Source organism: Phascolarctos cinereus, unplaced genomic scaffold, assembly GCF_003287225.1.
Source record: "Phascolarctos cinereus isolate Bilbo 61053 unplaced genomic scaffold, phaCin_HiC Scaffold_4;HRSCAF=312, whole genome shotgun sequence".
Lineage (NCBI taxonomy): Eukaryota > Metazoa > Chordata > Mammalia > Diprotodontia > Phascolarctidae > Phascolarctos > Phascolarctos cinereus.
The window spans coordinates 675,443,111-675,467,295 of record NW_027555847.1 but is presented as its reverse complement, the minus strand read 5'-3'; the positions used below and the strand labels follow the sequence as shown (position 1 = coordinate 675,467,295).

The following is a 24,185-nucleotide window of genomic DNA, read 5'->3' as shown; positions in this document are numbered from 1 at the left end:
CCGTTTGATAAATTCTGCTTTGTTTGATGCCTTATGAGGTTTGTATATGTGCTTTTATTCCATATTATGTAAGTTCTTTGTATAAACATATATTGTGTTATACAACACATGTAGTCAATTCTTAGGTGCCTGTCGATTTCACCTTTGCAGTATCTCTCATGGATACTCTCTTCTCCCCTCTAACACAGGTACCCCCACTCTGGTGGTGCGGGTCCTTATCACTTCACATCTGAGCTACTACAATAGCCTGCGGGGGTGGGGGTGGGGTTCTGCCAGCCTCTAGTCTCTCCCCACTTCAGTCCATCTTCCACTCCCCTGTCAAAGTTATTTTCCTAAAGTGGGATCACCGCTTCTGGCTTCTATCCTGCCACCCCACCCCCAACCCCATTCAATAAACTCCAGTGTGTCTCTATTGCCTTCAGGATCAAATATAAAATCCCCTGTTTGGCATTCAAAGCCCTTTGCGTAAAATCTGCTTGGCATTCGAAGCCCCTTCATTATCTCCCCCTCCCACTCTTCTAGTCCTTTTATATCACAACCTCCCCCAAGATACTGGGCAGCTAGGTGTTGAATTGGATAGAGCACTGAGCCTGGAGTCTGGAATATTCACCTTCCTGAGTTCAAACCTGACCTCAGACACTTACTAGTTGTGTGACCCTGGGCAAGTCACTTAATCCTGTTTGCCTCAGTTTTCTCATCTGTAAGAATGAGCTGGAAAAGGAAATAGAAAACCGCTGCAGTATCTTTGCCAAGAAACCCCCCAACAATGGGGTCATGAAGAGTTGGTATAATAGTTAGCTAGCATGTATTCAGCCCTTTTAAGATCTACAAAGTGCTTTCTATAAGTTAGCTCATTTGGCATCTCCCCCAGCTTGGCCGGACCTGCCACATAGTCTAAGCCTGACTGGAGGCTTGGGTGGATGGGAGGATTAGTGAGTTTAAGAAGTGTTAGAGAGGTAGAGTACAAAAGGGAGGGCAGTAGCTGCTCTGTCTATCAAGGCTAAGCCACCAGCGTGTAAAGGAGAATAGACTGAATAAATACTGTAAGGAGGAGGGGTGATTTCACCATTGTATGCTTCCTGCTGACGCTGCTCATAACCCACTGTCCGAACGGTATTAGTCAACATGCATTTATTAAGCACTTCCTATGTGCCAGGCATTGTGATAAGAGCCAGGGTTAACAAGGAAAGGCAAAAATATAGTCCTACTCTTAAGGAGCTTGGGATTTGAAGTCCTGGAACATGGGTTCAATTCCTGGCTCTTCTAGGTCTCCTAGAAGTTATCTTAACCTCTCTGGGCCTCAGTTTCCTCATTTGTCAAATGAGGGGATGAGACTACATGATGCCTAAACTCTAAAACTTATGATCCTATGAATGGCTGGATTCTATGATGTGGCTATAAATCTATGACCTATGATACATCATCATATAAATCTATATGTTGTGCTATGCACGTGCAAATCCTTTACATCCATGTAATGTGCTTCTGCAGGTAACCTAGGAAGTAAGGAAAGAAGCATTTATTAAGTACCTACTGTGTGCCAGGCACTATGCTAAGCACTTTACAAATATTTTGGCATTTGATTCTTATAGCAGCCGTGGGGAGGCATGTGTCATTATTATGATTCCTTGAGGAAGAGGCAAATAGAAGTTAAGGGTCACACATGTAGTAAATCTCTGAGGCAGGATACAAACCCAGGTTTTCCTGACTTCAGGCTCAGGGCTCTGTCTCCTGTGAAGACCTATTTGCCACTTTGTTATGGGATGCTACAGGTTACCTGAGGCACCTAGGTAGTGGTTTGTAGCTACTGTTTTTATTATGTCATCTTGGTAAATGTCTTTTCTAAGTGCTAATCATGTCTGCTAGAGGCAGCTAGGTGATACAGCGGATAGAGTTCTGGGCCTGGAGTCAGGCAGACTCATCTTCCTGAGTTCAAATGCCACCTCAGACACTTACTAGGTGTGTGACCCTGGACAAGTCACTTAACCCTATCTGCCTCAGTTTCCTCATCTGTAAAATCAGCTAGAGACAGAAATGGCAAACCTCTTCTGTATGTTTGCCAGGAAAATCCCAAATGGGATCACAAAGAGTCAGACATGACTGAAGGACAACAAATGGATTAATTATTTCTTAAGGCTCATCTACTTAATCTTTTTTTTTTATGAGGCAATTGGGGTTAAGTGACTTGGCCAGAGTCACACAGCTAGTGTTATGTGTCTGAGGCCAGATTTGAACTCAAGTCCTCTTGATTCTAGGGCCGATGCTCTATCCACTGAGCCACCTAGCTGCCCCTCATCTACTTAATCTTATGCAACATTGCGGTTATATGCATTGACCAGATAAATAATGAGCCACCCAGCCTGTTTCAGGGACTATACTTTCTTTCAAAGTTCTTCCAGCTTGGTAAGACATTGCAAAATTTGCACTCCTCTAGCATAACCTTCGAAATTCAAGGTCACCTCCCAACCACAATAAGGCATCAAAGGAGGACTTCAGTGGAGAGATTATCCTCAAGAAACTGAGATTCTAACAGGGTCCACATCATATACAACAATTCTGAGAGAAATGATTATTAATAACCAATGATTTGGGGGGATCCAGAGTTCTCCTTTTTTCTAAAGTCCTCATCCCAAGACCTAGCCTCTGAAGGACAGAACTGATGAGAATAGATAGAATTAACTTTTGTTCAGCCCCCATCCAGGTGGGGAAGTCCATTGTATTCTACACAGGTTTGGGTGGGGATAAATTCTTCTATCAGGTTGCTCAAGACTGGGCAATTTAGAAGTAAATGACATAATCGAAGTTACATTCCCCCAACCCCTCATCAGAATAGGTCTGTCCACCTCTCATTGTAACAGTCATTCTTCTCATTAATTATTAACCAATCAGTGTTGGTGGCCACCCTCAAGAATATCCACTCTTCCAAGGGCATATAGACTGTGAGCCCACTGCTAAGTCCAAATGACTGTTCCTTTTATTAATAAAATGATAGCATTGTTAATAAAATTATTAATTACCCAGAAATTATGTCTCTCAAACTTTTTAAACGTCACAATTCTCTAACACTATACAATAAGCAGAGCACAAGAATTCAGTTGGGTGGTACTTAATAAGAACAAGGAGCTGTGCTAATAATTGCTGGGGATACAAAGAAAAGGGGGGAAAACCATTTCCTGCTCTCTAGAAACTCGCAGTCTATTAATAAAATAGAAGAGGTATGAAGGTATCAGCAGATATCAGATAGGACCATTATAACTTTTTATATTTTGCCACTGTGTCTCAACTGCCTTCTCACCCTGGATGCTCCTTCCACCCTGCTGTGACCCTCTCCTAGTGGTGAGTTCCCTTTCAAAATCTCCATTTGAGGAAGAACACATACCAGCCATCTGCCAGTCATCCTTCATTTCCTTGCCAGTCTCTGCTTCTGACTCTCCAGACTTTATATTACCATTCTTCCAGGATTATGCTTCCTTCCCTCTACCCCTCTTTCAGCTCTCTTATGTGTTATCTTCCCTCATTTGAATGCAAGCTTTTCCAGGGCATGGATTTGTTTTTGTTTTTACCTGTATTTGCATCCTTAGTACTTAGCATAGTGCCTGGTACTGGTAAGTCCGTCATAAATGCTTGTTTTTGACAGAAGATGGACTGACATGTGTCTAGAGCAAAGGACATCCCAATGTATGGACGTCCTGAATAGTCACATTAAAAAAAAATCCATAGGAAAGCTCCCAGTGCATTGGGCAGATTCCTTTTGGAGACTGTTAAAGAAAGTCATGGACAAAAAGTCTGTAATATGGGCTGTGATCTGAACCAGTGAAGGGGCTACCCACATTAGGGAGATCAAAGTGCTATTAATATATTGGAGGTATGAAGCACTGAAGCAGGACAGCTAGGTGCCACAGTGGGTCGAGTCTCTGAGTTCAAATCTTACCTCAGATGCTTTGTAACTGTGTGACCCTGGGAAAGTCACCTAATGTCACTCAGTTTTCATTTCTTCATCTGTAGAATGGGAAATGGGGATAATAATAGCAGCTACTTTACAGGGTTGTTGTAGGGATCAAATGAGATAGTGTAGAGTGTTTTGTAAACCTATGTTGTTATTATTTTAAAACTGTACGTGCATGTGTGTGTGTGTGTGTATACACATAGATATTATTATTATTAGAAAAAAGGACAGATCATTTTCAACTGAGATTAGTCAGTCAACACTCATTTATTAAGTACCTGCTATGTGTCAAACACCATGTTAAGTGCCGGGGATACAAAGAAAGTCAAAAGACAACGTCTGGGGCAGCTGGGTGACACAGTGGATAGAGCACCGGCCCTAGAATCAAGAGGACTTGAGTTCAAATGTGACCTCAGATACTTACTAGCTGTGTGACCCTGGGCAAGTCACTTAACCCAGATTGCTTTAAAGACACTTCCTTTTCTCAAAGAGCTTATAGTGTAATGGAGGAGACACTATACAATCAACAATGTACAACAAGATACAGACAGAATAAAATGGAGTTAATCAACAGAGAGACAGCACTACCTTTAAGGAGCAATCAGGAAAGTCTTCTTGTAGAAGGTGGTATTTTAGCTGGTATGGTGTTGGTGAGTTGTTTCAATCATGTCCAACTCTTCATGACCCCATTTTGGGGTTTTCTTGGCAAAGACACTGGAGTGGTTTGCCATTTCCTTCTCCAGTTCATTTTACAGATGAGGAAACTGAGGCAAACCCGGGTTAAGTGATTTGCCAGGATCACACAGCTATAGTTAGTGTATGAGGCCAGATTTGAACTCAGGTCCTCCTAACCGTAGAGCCATCTAGCTGCTCCATTTAACTGGTATCCATCCACGAAGGTTTCTGGGAAAAGGTGGCATCTGAGCTTGTCCTTGAAGGATGTAGCATTTCAAGAGGCAGAGACAGGGGAGGCAATTCAGGCAGAGGGAAAGGCTTAAAGCAAAGGCATGGAGGCCAGTATATGGTCTGGGAAAAAAAAAACAGTCTACTCTTGCATTTTAGTGTAATCTATCACAGACACACTATTTACTAAATAATCTGCCTGGAGGTAGGTTCTGAAGGGCCCAGAGGAACTGAATTAAACTAATCATAAAGGACTGTTCCCATCTCCAATGGTTGCCAACTCACATTTTATAGTAATTGTGTTACAGAAGATGGGAACTCTAGAGCCAGCTTAAAACAAAACAGAATGAAGTTTCCGTTAGAGTTTTTCAAGTTGTTAAATAAAAGATTGATGTAAATGTGGGCTCATACAAACCTTGTTGCAATGACTTCACCTAGAAACGAACTACAGGAAAGAAACTGCCTACTCCTCCCTCTTTAATACCGTCAATGGTAAACAAAAGGCCTCCTATCTTGCTTCGCTTTACCAAAAAAGACCTTCCCACTCTTAGTTTAGTCAATGACAAACCGGAACTCCCACAGTTAGTTTGGCTTCCATAAACTCCCCTGAATGAATCAGCTATGCTTTAGTCTTCTAGAATTAAGTCGGCTCCCTAATTAGATTATATCTTTCATTCCAGGGAGATTGATTAGGCCCTTTAAGAATACTGAGCACTTTGGACTAGGACACTCTTACCTATAGTCTGAACTTTCAGTAATATACCTGATGTCTCAGGGCTCCATGTTTTTCATAAGGATAAGCAATCAATTTAGCTAGATCATATGTAACAAGTATGTGGAGTAGAGAAAGGAGGAGTCCAGCATGAGGCTGGAAAAAAGGAAGTTGACTCATTTTGTGGATGGCTTTGAATATACGTGGTTATTCCCTAGGGAAGAGAGAGCCACTGAAGTGTTCACTCATTCATTCGTTCATTCCAGAAGCATTTATTAAGCACTCATTCTGTGCCCAGGTACTGTTCAATGTGGCCAAGATAGAAAGACAAAAATGAAACCGTTGCTGCCCTCAAGGAGATTTCATTTTAATACAGGGAAACAAAATATACACAATATATGAAGTAATGTGGAGGGAAGGGAACATTAACAAAATTGAAACAATGTGTTGCCATGGAAAATAGTGGATTTGCACCCTCTTAGCTCTGACTGACATTCTATTTTCTATGATCTAAGGCAGGGGTAGAGAATCTGGGGCCTCAAGGCCATATGTGGCCTTCTAAGTCCTCAAGTGTGGCCTTTTGACTGAGTCCAAGTTTTACAGAACAAACCGTTTTATAAGGGGATTTGTTCTGTGAAGTTTGAATTCGGTCAAAAGGCCACACTTGAGGAGCTAGAAGGCCACATGTGGCCTTGAGGCCCCAGATTCCCCATCCTTGCTCTAAAGTCTTTTGCAAGTCTAACATTCTGTGTCCTAAAGACCCTCCCAAGGGCAGCTAGGTGGTGCAGTGGATAGAACACCGGCCCTTAAGACAGGAAGACCTGAGTCCAAATCTGGCCTCAGACCAAACACTTGACACTTACTAGCTGTGGGACCCTCGGCAAGTCACTTAACCCCAATTGTAAAAAAAAAAAAAAAGACCCTCCATGTTCTGTGATGATGTAAGTTTTGTTAATTAAATCTGTGTTATAATGTTTGCTAATTAATCAATCAATCAACAAGCATTTATTAAATGCCTCTAATGTGATCAGCACTGTGCTAGGTACAATACCTGCCCTCAGGGAGCTTCCTTCTTGTAGGGAGAGATAACATGTACACATATTAAGCATTTGCAAAATGTATGCAAAATAAACACAAGGTAGTAATTTGGGGATGCCATAACAGCAGAGGCGATCAGGGAAGGTTTAATGTTGGAGGGTGTGTTTGAGCTGAGCTTTGAAGGCAAGTAGAGTTTCTAAGAGGAAAATGTGAGGAAGGAGTGCATTGAAATCTCATTTGTTTATGCTGTGGTTTGGGGTAATGAGCACCTTGAAATGTAAAGGTACTGGGCAAATCTGCCTCAAAAAAATTTGATAACTCAAGCCTTCTTTCAGCCAAAGTAGCGAGTGTTTATTATAATACCGGTATGGCACGCAAGATTCCTAGTAAATCTGCTGTTGTATCACCAATAGGAGCAGGCAGAGTTCCTAGTGAGTGTGCAATTGTGACACCAATAGGAGTAGGTGAGATTCTTAGAGAATCTTTGAATTTGATGAGGATGGGACTGATACTTATATACAAAAAAAAAAAAAAAGACTGTGAGAAGATCTGGATGGAATTAAGGAGTAAATAGCCTGGGGTGGCCCAGGTGCAACTCGAAAAGAGTTAAGTCTGAGAGCCACAGTGAAAGGGCAGTAGTATCTAGGTGAGTTGGGATAGGCCAGATGCCCCAGGCAAAATGCCAGAGACTGGGTTGCTGAAAGACATGGGAAAATTCAGGGACTGGGTTGCTTTCAAAGACATAGTCTTTTCCTTTTAGGGGTCCAGGTTCCATAACCCCATCAGTTTGGACCAAGGAGTGAATGAAGGGAAGTGGAAAGGTAGGAAAAATAGGTCGGATCTATATTGAGAAGGGTTTTAAAAACCAGAGGAGCTTGTATTTGTGACCTCACGTTACTAGGGTTCCACTGGGGTTTATTGAGGATAGCGGTGACATACTAGAACCTACTGTTTAGGAGTTATTTTGGCAGCTGTGTGGAGGGGAGACTGGAAGCCAGGAGACTAATTAGGAGGCTACTACAGCAATCATGCAAGAAGAGATAAGGGGCTGAACAAGAATGATGGACACATTGTGTGGAAAAAAAGGGGGTGATTTCAGGAGATGGTGTGTAGAAAAGCCTTGGATTTGGGGAGAAAGGAAGAGTTTACATTTAGACTTGTCTGAGCTCAGCGCTTTAGCACTTCAAAAGTGAACTTAAACTTGGTGATGCCTGATGCAAATTGTGAGGATAGGAGTTAGGAGGGCTGGTTAACAATAAACCCATGTTTAAGCTCTGAATGATAAAGGTCACCTTCTACTCCCTTACTCCAGCTCAAAGCTTCCCAGTCACGTCTCTAATCTCTTGGGTCACAGAGAAGCTGGTGTCCTAGCCTACAATTGAAAGATTGCTTTACTTAGGTTGGGATGGAGTTCATTATCCCATTATTTTTGATTGTCCTGTTAATTGAGCTAACTGCCAACAATGATACCGCAGACCCATGTAATAATAATAGTAGTAGTGGTGGTAGTAGTGGTGGTGATGGGGTGATGGGATCTGGACCCATAAAAGAAAAAGACCATGTCTTTGAAAACAGGCCTCTCCCTGAACTTTCCCACACAACCCAGTCCCTGACCTCTTTCCTGAGACTCTGGCCCATCCCAGCCACCTGGATACTCAATAATTCTTTTAACAGTCCTTTCACTGTGGCCCTCTCTGACCACTTAACTCCTTTCATTGTCTGCACCTGGCCCACCCCAGGCTACTTACCAGTCTTTAATCCCATCGAGATCTTTTCACTGACCCTTTCTCCCCCACCTTTTTTTTTTTTTGGATATAAGTATCAGTCCCATCCTTGTCAAGCTATAGATTTACTAGGAATCTTGTACGCTCCTATGTTACAATAAACTGCCCCTTGACTGATAGAAGGCTTGAGCCCTCAAATTCTTTCCATGCAAACTAGTCCTGTACCTTTACATTTCAGGGTTCTCAGCACCCCAAACCACAACAGTAGTAGTGTTAGTTATAGTAGTAAAGAAGTAGTAGTAACTAACATTAAAAAGAGCTTTACATATATTATCTAATTTGATATTACAGGGATGTAGTAGGAATAGCCTAATGGCTGTGGCTGCAGTCAGGAAACCTGGGCTATAGTCCCAGATCTATCTTGGATTTGGTATGCGACTTTGGGGAGTCATCCGTCTTCTCTGAGCTGCAGTTTCCCAGAAGCATCTATTTCCATGGATATATTTGAGATGCTTATTACATATTCTAATCTTTGGAGTTGAGGATCTCAAGGGTCCCTCCTAAGGCCTGCAATCTATTGCCGAACCCTGACCTTTCTGTCCAAACTCCTACCAAATCAAAGCTCAGGGCACCAGTTTCATCCTTGAAGATTTCCATTACCTCTCCACTACCTCCTCAGGTAAAAGTAGTTTGGTGCCAGAAGAAAATTGAGTTGCAGAAGGGTACACAAACAAATAGAGTGAATTAACAAATGTCTTGTTCTATCACACACATGTTATATTCACAAATATTACTTCCCTCATTTATATGTGAAGTTTGGTTGCTCTCTGTCCTGTGACTGAGTCATCTTCAAGTTTCTCAGGATTGAGACCGAACCGCTTCCTTTTTAATTATCTCACTCTCCCTTCTTTGCTTCATATTTATTGGTACGTATGTCTCTCTTCCCTCTATTAGAGCCCAGGATCATGGAATCTCCTAATTGGGAGGGATTTCAGAGGCCATCTAGTCCAATATACACTTAAACAGAATTCCCCTCTCTATTATACTTAACGCATTTTCATTCAGCTATTGCTTGAAGACTTCAATAAGGAGGCACTCAATACCTGTCCAATAAAGCTCATTCTACTTCAGAGCATCTCTAATTGTTATTATTACTGTTATTATTATTAATAATCAGCTAGCATTTATATAACACCTTAGAGTTTGAAAAGCATTTTATCTATATTATCTTACCTGATCCTCACAAAAACATTTTGTGATAGGTGCTATTGTTATCCCCATTTTACAGATGAGGAGGTTAAAGGTCACATAGAGCTAATAAGTATCTAAGGCACGACTTCAAAGTTCAGGTCTTCTTGATGTCAAATCATCAAGTCCAGTGATCTATCAACTACATCATGCTATGTCATCCTTCCTTCCCTGCTTGCTTCCTTCCTTTCTTGACTGGGTGTCCCTATCTTGACCAACCTAGAAGTTCAACGGCTATTTGTGATCTTGGTCCCCCAAGCAGTGGATTGGTCCCACTTCTGATCAGCACGAAAGCTTTGAGCTATTCCACTTCCAATCTGGGCTCGCCATATTGGTGTAGGATTTAATGCAAATACCAGACTAGCTATACTCTTACCACAGCTCAGAACTCCTGAGCTCATTAGCTTCAGCCTCCTCAGAACATGGATCACAGACGTGTACCATCATGCCCAGCCTGTTTTGTTTTGTTTCTCACATCCAGTCTAAATGTGTCCCCTTTGCAATTTTTATCAATTTTCCTATTTTTGCCCCTGAGGACCAAACAGAACAGGCCTACTTCCTTTGCCATGTGACAGTCCTTCAGACACTTGTACACAGCCATCATATCCCCAATAAGAATCCTCTTCTCCAAGCTAAACATCCCCATTTCCTTTAACCAATCCTCTCACAGCACTGGACTCAAGCAACTTCACCTTTCTGGTGGCCATCTTCTAGGCATTGTCCAGCTTATTAATGTCTTCCCTAAAATCTAGTGCCCGGACCTGAGCCCAGTGCTCTAGATTGCCCCCTGACACCAAGGTTTGGGTCACCTCAGGGCCATAGTGGAGAGAAGTTTGTCTCTGGAGACACAGAACTGGGCTTCCAGCCTCGGCATTGCCATTTCCTCTGTTACTTTAAACCAAAGGATCGAAGTCACAGATGATCTAAAGGGACTATGGAGAGAAACAAGGTGGGCCCAAGTAGGCTGCATCATCTTTCCAACAACAACCCATGGACAAGAAGTGCTGAGGAGAAATGTAGATTGAAAAAGGAGGTGGGCAAGTCATGTGACTAGAGAGCATGACCAATGGATGACATGAGTGCTGCACTGAAGAAATGTAAACATATCTAAATACCTAATAACCTAAAAATACTAAGAAATGTGAATATACTCAAAACAAAGTCTCTAGTTGGGTCAACCTTCTCTGGAGGACCTACGGGAAGAACATGGACAAGAACTGGGCAGGATAACACTGTGGCTGGGTTGCTCTCTGCACCCATAGAAGAAATGCCTATACTGATGAAATATTAGATCCACTGGCATATGGAATATGTTACCTTGGGAATATTGACGTTTCCTCATCCCTAAAAGAGGAATAATAATACTTTCCTTGCCTACTTCATTGTGAAGTCTTAAAGTGCTATATGAACATGAAATATTATAATTTTTGTTCTCCTCCAGTCAATTGGTCAACAAACATTTATTAAGCTCCCACTGTATGCCAGGTACCATGCTAAGCACTGGAGATACAGAGAAAGGCAAAAATCAATCCCGCTGTCAAAGAGCTCCCAGTCTAACAGGGGAGACACAGAAGAAACTGGTGATGATCAACAGAGAGAAGGTACGAGCATTAAGGCCCAGTTCCAACATAAGGTGTTCTATATAAAAGGTTCTTAACAGGATTGTCAAATTGAACTGAATTGAATTAAGCAGGAAATTTGGGGCAATATGTGGTAACACTTTGAGAAAACTTTGTGTACTTGAAATGAAGTAGATTTATCTTTAAAATATGGTGTAATTCAGATTTTTCCAAGCCCCCACTGATTTTATCCTCAATTTTCCTGCATTAGGGAAGAGAGCTCTCATTTTTAGGGTGTTCTTTTCCTTCCATCTACCTTTTTACGACTTCTACTTTTTATTCCTAGTTTGCCTTCCGAGGTCAGGTCAGGCCACCCAAATATTTTCAATGACATGATACCACCCCCCAGACCCATCCTGTGTCCTCCTCAGATGTGGTTTTTAACCTGCTATAAATGTCCATAGTATGTAGGCCTGGAGCTGGGATGTGCCCATGGAGCTATTTTCGGAAACTGGGTTCCACCCAGTGTTTGAGAGGAACATGTCTTTCCTGCGGACTTTCCTGGATCTTATCCCAACTCTAACTGGGGACATGCTGTGAGGCCACTTTTGATCTGGATTTTAACCCCTTGCTTTGTTATTTTACATATGAGGAAACTGAGTCCCAGAGATTCTGGCTGTTGTTTGCCCTTCTTTCTCAAAGAGGACCAATGACATTAGGAGGATGATGTCTTGACTTGCAAGTGAATTGGATTTAAGTGAGGCAGGGCTGTGCAAGGTCACAGGCCTCACTCTCTCCTCCAGGGTCATTGAGTCCAGTGGCAAGACACAGATCAGGACACTCGGAGATGACTCCAGATGCAGTGGGAGCCCTGGGCCTTTTTAAGCTAAGGTCTTTTCCAGGTTTCAGTTCGTCTGAGACAACACTCATTCAGAGATTTAAGGCTAGGCAAGAAATGAGCAGAGATTCTGGCTAGGTCACGTAGAGAGTTCATGAAAGAAGTGGGATTTGAATCCAAGTCCTCTCATTCCAAACCTAGTACTCTTATATTTATTATTTAATATTTAAACATCATTGTTAGAGCAGCTGGGTGGTGTAGTGAATAGAACCCGGAATCAGGAAAGACTTATCTTCCTGAGTTCAAATCTGGCCTCAGACACTTAGTAGCTGTGTGATCCTGTGCAAGTCACTTCATCCTGTTGGCCTCAGTTTCCTCATCTGTAAAATGAGCTGAAGAAGGACATGACAAACCACTCCAGTGTCTCTGCCGAGAAGACTCCAGATGTGGTCAAGCAGAGTTGAATACAACTGAAATGATTAAACAGTAACAAAGCCCCTTGTTCTAAATCCAGCACTCTTTTATTTATGATATTATTGTTCATATGTATTTCTTTGCATGTTGTCTCCCCCATTAGATTATGAGCTCTTTGAGAGCAGGGACTGTCTTTTGCTTTTCTCTCTGTCTCCATTGCTTAGTATACTGGTGGGCATCTGGCAGCTGACCTACTGACTGAAGCCTCACTCCAGTCCTGGACTTCATATTTTGCAAGTACCTATCCACCTTCTGCCTCTCCCTCTGATTAGATGGCTCCTTCCAGAACCTCTATTTATTAATCTTTTCTCTGTGTGTGTGTGTGTGTGTGTGACAATTGGGGTTAAGTGACTTACCCCAAGTCACACAGCTAGTAAGTGTTATGTGTCTGAGGTCATATTTGAACTCAGGTCCTCCTGACTCCAGGGCCAGTGCTCTATCCACTGCACCACCCAGCTGCCACCCAGCTGTGCCCCCCCTCCCCCAACCTCTATTTAAAGAGGACACCCAGGCCAGCCAGGTCTCATTCCTCTCCAGATTATACTTCGGACTTTCCCCTGCCCAGAGGCCTGGTACCTTTGTCTGGGGGCCCCTCCCCACCCCATTTCAGCTTCCCTTTCTGGATAGCCTTCTTTCATTAGGATACAAGCTCCTCCGGGGCTATATTCATCTTTCTTTCTATTTGTATTTGCATTCTCAGCACTTAGCAGGGAGCCTAAAGTGCTTAATAAATGCCTGTCAACTGAGGGACTCTTTTCACTGAGCCCTGCTGCTTCCTAGAGGAGTAACTATCTGCATTGGCTGCAGAATGCCACACTGAGGGGATCAAATTGCCTCCATCTGGTCATTCCTGCTCCAAAGCTTCAATGGTTTCCTTATTCCTTCTAGAATACAATTGCAATCACTTTGCTCCGATAGTCAAGGCCTTCCACAATCTGGCACCACCCTCCCTTTCCAGTTTTATGTCACATTAATCCTATGTGCATTTTATAGTCCTGTCAAACTGGTCTACTCACCAGCCCCTGAACATGTCCTGTGTTTTCTGACCTTTGGGCCCTATGCCTAGAACAGGGGTGGGGAACCTGCAGGCTACAGGCCTCATGTAGCCCTCTAGGCCCTCGAGTGCAGCCCTTCGACAGAATCCAAACTTCACGGGACAAATCCCCTTAGTAAAAGGATTTGTTCTGTAAAACTTGAACTCAGTCAAAGGCTGCACCCAAGGACCTAGAAGGCCACATGTGTAGATTCCCCACCCCTGGCCTAGAACAATGTTCCCATTGGCTCCCATTTTCCCCACCTCTTCCCAAACCTTTTAAGATCCCAGGGCTATTTTAAGGCCAAATGAAAATGCTCCTTCCTACTTGAAGTCTCTGCTCACCACTGCCATACCTCAGTGATCTCTGCTGCTTAGACCTTGAATAGAATTTTGTTTGCACCTCTTTTAAAGTAGTTACTTGCATTGTGGGCATAGTAGTTTTTTTCTATATGTCATTTAGCTAGACTATAAGCGTCACAGGGCAAGCAGAGTCTCCTATCTGAGTATGTGACCCTCCTCCAGAGCCCAACAATGCAGTGTTCTACACACAGTAAATGATTAATAAGTGTGTGTTGCATCAAACTGCAAGAAAAAGGGAACTTAGCAGAGGAGAAAGGGCATTGCACTGACAGTCAGAAAAATTGGGTTTAAGTCCCGATTGTGATTTTTCTGGATGTGTAACTTTCTCCTCCCTCTCCCCCCATAGCATTTATATTAGATAGATAAAGTTTTCAAAGCTCTTTGAATATATTATCTCTTTTATGCCTTGCCTGGGGTAAGTCATTTAATTTCCTCATCTGTAAAATTAGTGGTTTGGATTCAGTCCCTTCCAGCTCTAATACTTATTTCTTAAGGTCCTTCCGGTCTCTGACATCCTGTGCTCTAAGATCCCTCCCAGTTCTGACATTGCGTCCTAAGAGTCCTTTCAGCTCTGACATTCTGTGCTCTGAGGTCCCTCCCAGCCCTGCCATTCTCTCTTCTAAGGGCCTTCCCAGCTCTAATACCCTGTGTTGTAAGGGCCCTTCCTTCCAGCTCTGACATTCCCTATTCTAAGGTCCTTACCAGTTCTGATACCCTGTGTTCTAAGGGTCCTCCCAGTTCTAAGGGCCCTCTTCTGAGTTCCAATGGCTCTCCCAGGTCTGATACCCTGTGTTCTAATTTCCCTTCTATGTCTGACATTCTGTATTCTAAGTGTAATTGTTCCTTACTGCCCACCTCCCAACATCAAGTTCCTTCCGATTCTGACACTCTGAATTGACTAGAGGCTGGGAAACCAGTTCAGCTATTCTTCTAGGACCGGATAAGTAAGGGTGGCTTAATAAATACCTGTTGGAAAAGAATTGCTACCCACCTATGTGGGTGTGGCTGAAGAAGTCAGCGTTCCAAGGATAGGCTCGGCCTAGTTGCTTTGTGTTTTTTATCTGTGGCTCTATGGAGCCATTTACTGTTTTCAGTCCCTCCCCTTGGCTCCCAAGCTGGCTAAAACATCCACCCTCTCTGTAGCTTGTACAGGCCAAGCTAGGCCAGGCCAGGCAGGTCTAACTACTCCCAAAGGAGGCAGATTTCATTTCCTGATAAAGCAAAAACTTCCTAAGCACTGGCACTGTCCAGCAATGGGACGCTCTTCAAACATAATGGGCTCCCTGGTTGGCATTCCATCCAAGACTAGCTTACGGTCAGTCATAATTCTCATGGGTAAGAAGGTGGACTAGGTGGTTCTTCCTTATTTTATTGATAATAGAATAGAGACTTATCAATCTAAAGTGACGTCTAGAGCTCCAAATCAAGGCTTGGGGACAATGTATTGTTAATAACAATAGCTCATATTTATAGAAGGCATGGTTGGTTCTTAACCAGTTGACTCCCCCCAATCCTCGTCAATATACATGCATACCTTGGAGATATTTTGGGTTTGGTTCTAGACCGCTGTGGTAAAGCAAATATCACAATAAAGCCAGGTACACAAAGTTTTGGTTTCCCAGTGCATATAATAGTTATGTTTACACCATACTGTAGTCTATTCAGTGTGCAATAGTATTATGTATTTAAAAACTGTACATGCCTTAATTAAAAAAACACTTTATTGCTAAAAAAAAACATGCTAAGCATCATCTGAGTCTTCAGTGAATCATGGAAAGTCTTGCGTCAATGTCGACGGCTGCTGACTGATCAGGCTGGTGGTTGCTGATGGTTGGGGTGGCTGTGGCAATTTTTAAAAATAAGACAACGATGAAGTCTGCCGCATCAATTGACTCTTCCTTTCACTTGAACACTTAGAAGCCATTATAGGGCCATTAATTGGTCCAATTTCAATATTACTGTGTCTCAGGGAAGAGGGAGGTCTGAGAAGAGGTAGAGATGGACAGGGAACAGAACACCTAGTCAATGAAACAGTCAGAACACACACACAGTATTTATCAGTTAATTATGTTGTCTTTTGTGGGGGTGCTCTATGGTTCCCACCCCCTCTCTAGAGTAGTAACATCAAAGATGATTGTAGATGTAATAATAATGAAAAAGTCTGAAATATTGTGAGAATTACCAAAATGTGACAAAGACACACGTGAGCACATGTGTCTATAGACTTGTTCCACATAGGGTTGCCACAAACCTTCAATTTGTAAGAAAATACATCTGCGTATTGCAGTAAAATGAGATAGACCTGTAAACACAAGACACAAGGTATGACAGCCCAGGATCAGTGCCAACTCTATGGGAGCTATGTGGATGAGAGGGAAAGTATACCTCAGATTTCTGGAGGAGGAAAGGTTTGTAGCTACTGTTTCTATGTCATTTTGGTAAATGCCTTTGCTAAGAGCTAATCATGTCTATTGGGGCATCTTGGTGGTGCAGCGGATAGACCGCCTGGTCTGGAGTCAGGATTCATCTTCCTGAGCTCAAATCTGGCCGCAGACACTAGCTGTGTAACCCTGGGCAAGTTACTTAACCTTGTTTGCCTCAGTTTTCTCATCTGTAAAATGAACCAGAGAAGGAAATCACAAAACACTTCAGTATCTTTGCCAGGAAAGCCCCAAACGCCCAAATGGGGTCACAAAGAGATGGACACCACTGGCTGATTTTTTTTTAATTAATTAATTAGTTTGTTTATTTTTAGTTTTCAACATTCATCTTTATAAGATATTGAGCCCTAAATTTTTTCCTCTCCCTCCCCTCCCCCTCCCCAAGATGATATGCGATCTGATATAGGCTATACATATACAATCATATTAAACATGTTTCCACAGTATGACAGTTTTTTAAATTTAAATTTTTTTTGTTTTTCTGCAAGGCAGTTGAGGTTAAGTGACTTGCTAAGAGACACAGCTAATAAATATCAAATATCTGAGGGAGAATTTGAACTCAGGTCCTCTTGATGCCAGGGCCACATTATGATACTTTGATTGTTAATGGGAAACACCCCAGTGGGACCTTATGAGCTGTTGTGACAAAAGTGTGTACCTGCAGGGTACCTGTTGAAGTCTAGAACATTGCTGTCTCTTTGCCTTCTCTGTGTGATTCAACCCAGGAGTTTTAGTACAAACTAGGAGATAGCTTAGAGAGGGTATTACATTCATAAAGTGCTTTAAGGTTTCCAGAGTACCACTATATACATCATCTCGTTGGACCCTAATAACATCCTTGTGAAATAGGTGCTGTTATTATTGTCATTGTTCAGATGGGAAAACTGAGGCTCAGAGAGTAAGTTACTTGCTCAGGATCCCACAGCTAATAACTGGATTCAATCCCAGGTCTTCCTGACTCCTGGTCCAGTGATCTATTCACTAAACCATTCTGGGGACTTAGGTTTGGAAAGAGAAGACCAGAATTTGAATCCATACCCTTACCACTCGTTATCAATGTGATTATGGACTTTATTAGCTTAAAATTTCAATGAGACTTTTGAGACACCTTGTATTTGCTTTAAGATTGACAGAACACTTTGAAAACGTTATCTTATCTGATCCTTACAATAACCTAAGAGGGAGGAACTATTATAATCCTACAGATGGAAAAGCTGAGGCTCAGTGACTTACCCAGGGTTACACTGCTAGTAAACGGAATTCAAACCCAGGTCTTCCTGACCAGCTCCAGGACCATATCCATACCACCATCAATGGGCTCTCAGCAGCAAAATGAATAGGTAGGATTAGTTAACATGCAGTCCAGTGGAAAGAGTACTAGATAATTATCCTAGCTAACATGTATTATAGTCCTTTAAGGTTTGCTATATGTATATTTTATGTTTATGTATACATATGTACATATATTTTGCATATATTTTCTCACTTGATTTAGTCAATATTTGATAAACATTTATTAAGTAAGTACCTACTAAGATCCAGGTACTATGTTAAGTGCTGGGGAAACAAATATATATATATATATATATTTAGTTATATTAATTTTATATTATATATATATATATATGGCAGTTCTTACCCTCAAGGAGCTTACAATCTAAAGGGGGAAGATAATACAAAAAGAGAGTGGAAAAGGTGAGAGGGAGCTGCTGAAGAAGTGAAAGAAATCCAAAATGAGTAAAGTCCTGGAAAAGGAGGGTTTTAGTTGATTTGATCTTCACAACCCTGTGAGGTAGGTATTATTCCCATTTTATAGATGAGGCAACTGAGGCTAGAACAAGTTAAGTGACCTGCCCAGGGTCAAACTTGAGAGTCCAAGGCAGAAGGGCGTAGGTCTTCCTGATTCCAAGGTTACCACTTGATCTACTATATCACCAATATCTTAATTGTGTAAAAAAGTTTTCTTTTTTTTTGCTATAGTTATCATAAAGACAAAATATCTGTCTTAGTTGAAAAAGAATTACAAGTAGTAGTATCACTAAAACCACGTTCTGAGACATTGCACAAAAAAACCCTCTACACCCACATATTACTTTAATAGAACTAATTACTAATTAAATCATTAATAATTTTTTAATAAATCAAATGAGCAAAACAATTCTGATTATCATTTTGCTATAATTGTGTGATTTGCAAAGTATTTTTAATCAAGAAATATTTCCCTATTTTATGATTTTTGTATTGTGAAAATCACAATAATGTCTGAATAAAATATAAGCTTAAGTAAATTATTCATGGAGATTGTTTTATGAAAAGTATTGGGGGGCATGATTTTTTATTACGAGAGGAGTGTAATTACATAAAGTTTGGAAACCACTGGACAAGATTATCTTTAAGGTCTCTTTCAGGCAGCCATGCAAGGAAACTAGCTCCAACTAGGTCCTAGGAGATGATTGTTAGATGTTCGGTGGGCAAACGCTACAAAGCAGTGATGCATTTATTGTTTGTTGATCATCTAGACCAGGTCTTCACAACCTGAAGCCCTCTGCCCATTTAGGGCCCTTGGGCCACTTGAAGCATGCCAAAGGATTTCCCTGGGTTTTAACCTTTCCTTAGATACTTACTGTAAGACACTAGGTAAGTCACTAACTTTTACTGTGTGATCTTAGGTAAGTCACTAACTTTTACTGTGTGATCTTAGGTAAGTCACTAACTTCTTTGGAGTTACCTCTAAAAGGAGGAAATCCTTCCAGCTCTGAATCTATGATTCTATGAAACATCTGGGTCAACATTCTCTTTTTAAGCAAATATACTACACTGGGCTTGGCATTAGGAAGTTTCAGCTTCCTGAGTTCAAATGCGGCTTCAGACACTTCCTAGCCGTGTGACCCTGGGCAAGTCACTTAACTCTATTTGCCTCAGTTTCCTCATCTATAAAATAAGCAGGAGATGGAAATGGCAAAGCACTCAGTACCTTTGCCAAAAAAAAAACCCCAAATGAGGTCACAAAGAATTGGTCATGACTGGAACAACTGAACAGCAACAAAAAATTTTTTATAATCTGTGATTTTATAAGTGAATTCTACATATTGAAAATCCATTCATTTTATGATTCAGTTCTTAGATCAATCCTAAGGAATACTCTGAGGCAGACAGAAGCACATGGTGACTTGCTCAAGTTTCTAATTGGTCAGTCAGTAAACATTTATTAAGCACCTACTATATGTCAGATACTGTGCTAAGCTTTACATATATTTTACATATTTTACACATATTTTACATATTTACATATATTATAAGAGACAAAGAAAAGTAAGAGGCAGTCCCAGATTTTCAGGAGCTCATAGTCTACTAGGAAAGACAATATTCGAACAACTGTGCGCAAATAAAGTACATAAAGGATAAATTGAAGTGGTCACAGTGGGAAGGCAGTAAGATTAAGGAGGACTGGGAAAGGCTTTTTGTAGAAGATGAGACATGTAGCCGAGACACAAAGGAAGCAGGGAAGACAGGAGGTAGAGATGGAGGAGGGCAGCCATGAGGGGCAGCCAGGAAAAATTACTGCAGCAGAAAGATGGAGTGTCTCCCAATTGATAAAAGGTCAAAGGATGTGCACAGGCAGTTCTCAGGTGAAGAAATTAAAGCCATCTATAGTCATATGAAAAAATGCTCTAAATCACTATTGATTAGAGAAATGCAAATCAAAACAACTCTGAGGTACCTATCAGATTGGCCAATATGACAAAACAGGAAAATGATAAACGTTGGAGAAGATGTGGGAAAATTGGAACACTAATGCATTGTTGGAGGAGTCTGATCCAACCATTTTGGAGAGCAATTTGGAACTGTGCCCAAAGGGCTATAAAAATGTGCATACCCTTTGACCCAGCAATAGCACTTCTAGGGCTGTATCCAAAAGAGATCATAAAAATGGGAAAAGGACCCACATGTACAAAAATATTTATAGCAGCTCTTTTTGTGGTAGCAAAGAATTGGAAACTGAGAGGATGCCCATCCATTGGAAGATGGCTGAACAAGTCATGGTATATGAATGTAATGGAATACTATTGTGCTATAAGAAATGACGAGCAGGCAGACTTCAAAAAACCTAGAAAGACTTGTATGGTCTGATGCGGAATGAAGTGAGCAGAACCAGGAGAACATTGTACACAGTAACAGCCACGATGTGAGATGGCTAATATTGATAGATTTAGCCCTTCTCAGCAATGCAAGGATCTAAGACATCTCCCAAGGCCTCATGATGGAAAGTGCTAACCATATCCAGAGAAAGAACTACGGAGTCTGAATGCAGATCGAAGCACACTATTTGCCATTTTTTTTCTTCTGTTGTGTTTTGTTTCCTCTTTCCAGTGGTTCCTCCTATTGGTTCTAATTCTTCCTTACAACATCATTAACATGAAAATATGTTTAACAGGAATGTATATGTATAGGCATATCAGATTTCATGCTGTCTTGGGGAGGGAGGTGGAGAAAAACTTAAAACTCAAAAGCTTATGGAAGTGATTGTTGATAAATCAAAATAAATTAATAAAGTTCAAAAAAACAAAAAAAAGAAAGATGGAGTGTCTTATTTGAGGAACAGCAAAAGAGTTAGGGTCACTGGATGGAAGAGTACATGGGGGGAAGGGTGTAAGAAGAATGAGCAGCTGTTATGAAGGGTTTGGAAAACCAGGGAATTTTACTTTTCCTCTTAGACCTCAGTTTCAAGGGAATCACTTTGCGTTTGTTGAGAAGGGAGTGACCTACACTTTAGGAAGATCACTTTGACAGCTAAGTGGAAGATGGACTGGAGTGGGGAGAGACTTGTCCCAAGCCAACCCACCAGCATGCTACTGCAACAGTCCAAGTTGGCCGATGACAGCCTGCACCAGAGCAGAAGTGGGCATATTCCAGAGATGTTCAGAGGTGAAATTGACAGGCCTTGGTATCCTATTGGAATGGGGAGGAGAGTGGTGAGCGCTAGTGAAGAGTTGAAGATGACACCTAGGTTAGGAGTCTGAGAAACTGGGAGATTGTTGGTACTCTTGATTATGATACAGATGTTTGGAAGGGGGGATGGTTTTGGGGGAAACATAAGAGTTCAGTTCTGGACGTGTTCAGTTTAAGACATCTATGAGTCTAACAGGCAGCAGGAGATGGGAGACCAGAGGTCAGTAGAGAGATTAGGCCTGAGTAAAGAGATTTGAAAATCATCAGCATAGAGATGTGAAGTGAATCCATAGGTCAGTGATGGGACTTGAACTCAGATCTTCCTTACTGCAAACCTGGAATAATAACCATGGATTGCTTTATGCTTGCCTCTCATTTTACAGATAATGAACACTGAAGTTTCAAAATGCTTAGATTGTATCATAAACCAGTTTAAATTCCCTAGACAGATATAGAAGGGTACATTGAGATCTTCTAATTGCTGCAACAAGAACAAAAGTTGCTTCAATTTCTTATTTTTTATACTCTCTCCCCCTCCTGCCTGGTATGTGTAGATTTCAGTACAGATGATGCATCTTAATAGGACCACTGTGGTATCAAGAGCCTTGGGGAGGACTCTAGGGATAGATGTTTTGAGCCTGGCTTATCAAAAGGTTTTCCTGGGACATGGAGCCTGACACTAGCTTCCTGGTCTACCGTTGCGTTCTTGAGGATAGCTGCTTAAAATAGATGGCCTCAGACTGGCCCTGTTATGTAATCCTCCTTCACTCTGCTGGCTAACAGGACACTACCACAGAGCTGCTGCCTTAAGGCCTTCGGGAAATTCCTTGGGCTCAGCCAGACTTGCCGAACAGATGCTGGGCACTCGGCCTGTATAGTGTACGTATCAAAGGCTTTGGCCCTCTGTGCAGCAGGATTCGGACGGATGGGTGGAAACAGAACCCTAACTAGGAATTTTTGTGCTAGAGACAAGTTCCAAAAACCTCCATAGAGACAAAGAGCATGAAGTGTGGGGGCTGTGGGAACAGTAGGGTAGGGAGGTAGGCAGAGTTTCAGGGATATTTGGATTAAGGTTGCTGTTGGTGAGTCAGGCCTGATGGGCCAGGTGGATTAGGGATGGAGCTTTCCCAGCTCATTTGACAGCCTTCCTATGACTAATGATTCTTGCTACTAGGTGCTGTTTGGTTATCTCCACATCATCGAAGGATTGTTTGTCATTGTGATCGGCATCTTTTAACACTGGCACCAGGAGCCAAAGCTCTGATTATACTGCCTTAGGTCCAGCTCTGGGAAGAATTGGAGGTGATGGAAAACTTGACTAAATATAGAGGAAGGTTCCTAACAATTATAGATGTTCAATCATGGAACTCATTAGGCAGTGAGCTCCCCATAAATGTACTTAAGTAGAGGTTTGATGGCCCGCAGCGATGCTCTCCTGGGGATTTTTCCATGGGGTAGGATGGTGGACTAGATGGTTTTTTAAGGTTATGAAGAGATGGCATCATGGCATACACTACATTTGAAGAGATCTTGGAGCTCAGTCCTCTTCCCTGACCTTGGGTAGGACACATCCCATTTCTGGGCCTCAGTTTTCTCAACAGTGAAGTGATGGGGTTGGACCCAATGGCCTTTATGATCTTCTCCCAACTGTAAATCCTGTGATCCCTTTTTATCTCTTAAGATTCCCATATCAGGATTTGCTGAGTGAGAGGCCGGAGGCTTAGAAAAGCAAGTAATAAATACTATCCTGCGTCAGGGCCTGCCCTATGTAAAATCATTAAGTAAATGAATTTTTCCAGTGTCCCTGTTCTGACCCATCCAAACCCCCTTCCCCAAAATATGCAAACCGGATTAAAATATTCAGCATTTGGCACATAAAAGACCCCTAAATGTTTAAGTGACAGAGTAAGAAATCATTAGATCTAGCCTCACTCTATCAACTGAATTAAATTTAATAAATATTTATTAAGTATCAAGTAAGAGAATGAGAACAGAAAAACGGTACTTCCCCCATTTTACCTGAGGAAGCTCAGTTTCAGAGGGCCATGATTTCATTCCAACTCACCCTGCCAGTTATCGACCAGCACAGAGATTAGAAACCAAGTTTCCTGCCTGCCAAGCCAGTATTTTTCCCCATTACGCTACAGTGCCTCCAAAGTGAGTCACCTATCTTTGACCTTTTCAGGTTCCTCGGACAGAAGATCTGACAAAACCTTTGGTAAAACCCTCCAAATGCTGCCCTGCTCCCTCCTCCACCAAGGGGGAAGATAGGCATTTTGAAGACTGAGTTTCCTCCTCCCCCAATATCTTGGATGGTGTTGGTGCAAGGGGTGGGAAGCAGTCAGGAAGGAATAAAGTTTCTGATGGATACTCTAAGATTGCATCCTTCTCTGAGATGCTTCCCTCTCCAGGCCCCACCCCCACCCCCCACCCCCGCTGGGATCCAGGAAGCATAAGGCAGGGGTGCCATCTGCATCCTCAATCCAGGTTACTCACTTTTCTCCCTTTGCCTGGGTCTGCAGACCCACTGGGCTCTGGGCCCCTTGCGAAGGCCACCTGCCCGGTGTAAGACATAATAAACCGTAGGACCACTGGGGTTCGAATCTCGCCCCTGCTGCCCTTTGAGACCTTGGACAATTCACTTCCCCTCTGATGGCCTCAGTTTCCCCATTTGTAAAAAGGGGATCGCTAAAGCCTTTTTCAAGTCCCCGCAGGAGTGAGCGGGTCTAAGCTTTCATCCCCGCCCCCATCTTTTGCAAGCAGCCGAGGCGAGGAGCAGCTCGACAGCTCGTGCAGGCATCCCCGGGGCTGGCCGCGGGAGGGGAGGGGGGAGGGCAGCTGAGGACAGGAAGGGAGAGCCTAAAGGGGCGGGGGAGGAGAGCGCGGCGCAGGGAGGGCGGGCTCTCCGGGCCCGTGCGTGCCGCTCGGCCCCGCCCCCTCGCGTCGGAGGAGTGGT

At 42.4% G+C, this 24,185-nt stretch overlaps 1 long non-coding RNA gene across 1 annotated transcript; it reads right to left on the bottom strand.

Moving 5' to 3' along the window:
* Positions 1–15,541: 15,541 nt before the first annotated feature.
* LOC110223515 (uncharacterized) lies at positions 15,542–24,051 on the bottom strand. Its single transcript, XR_002328721.2, has 3 exons — positions 23,726–24,051; positions 17,513–17,599; positions 15,542–15,856 (listed from the first exon to the last, which is right to left on the bottom strand). It is a non-coding gene; the product is annotated as an uncharacterized LOC110223515 (long non-coding RNA).
* Positions 24,052–24,185: the final 134 nt, after the last annotated feature.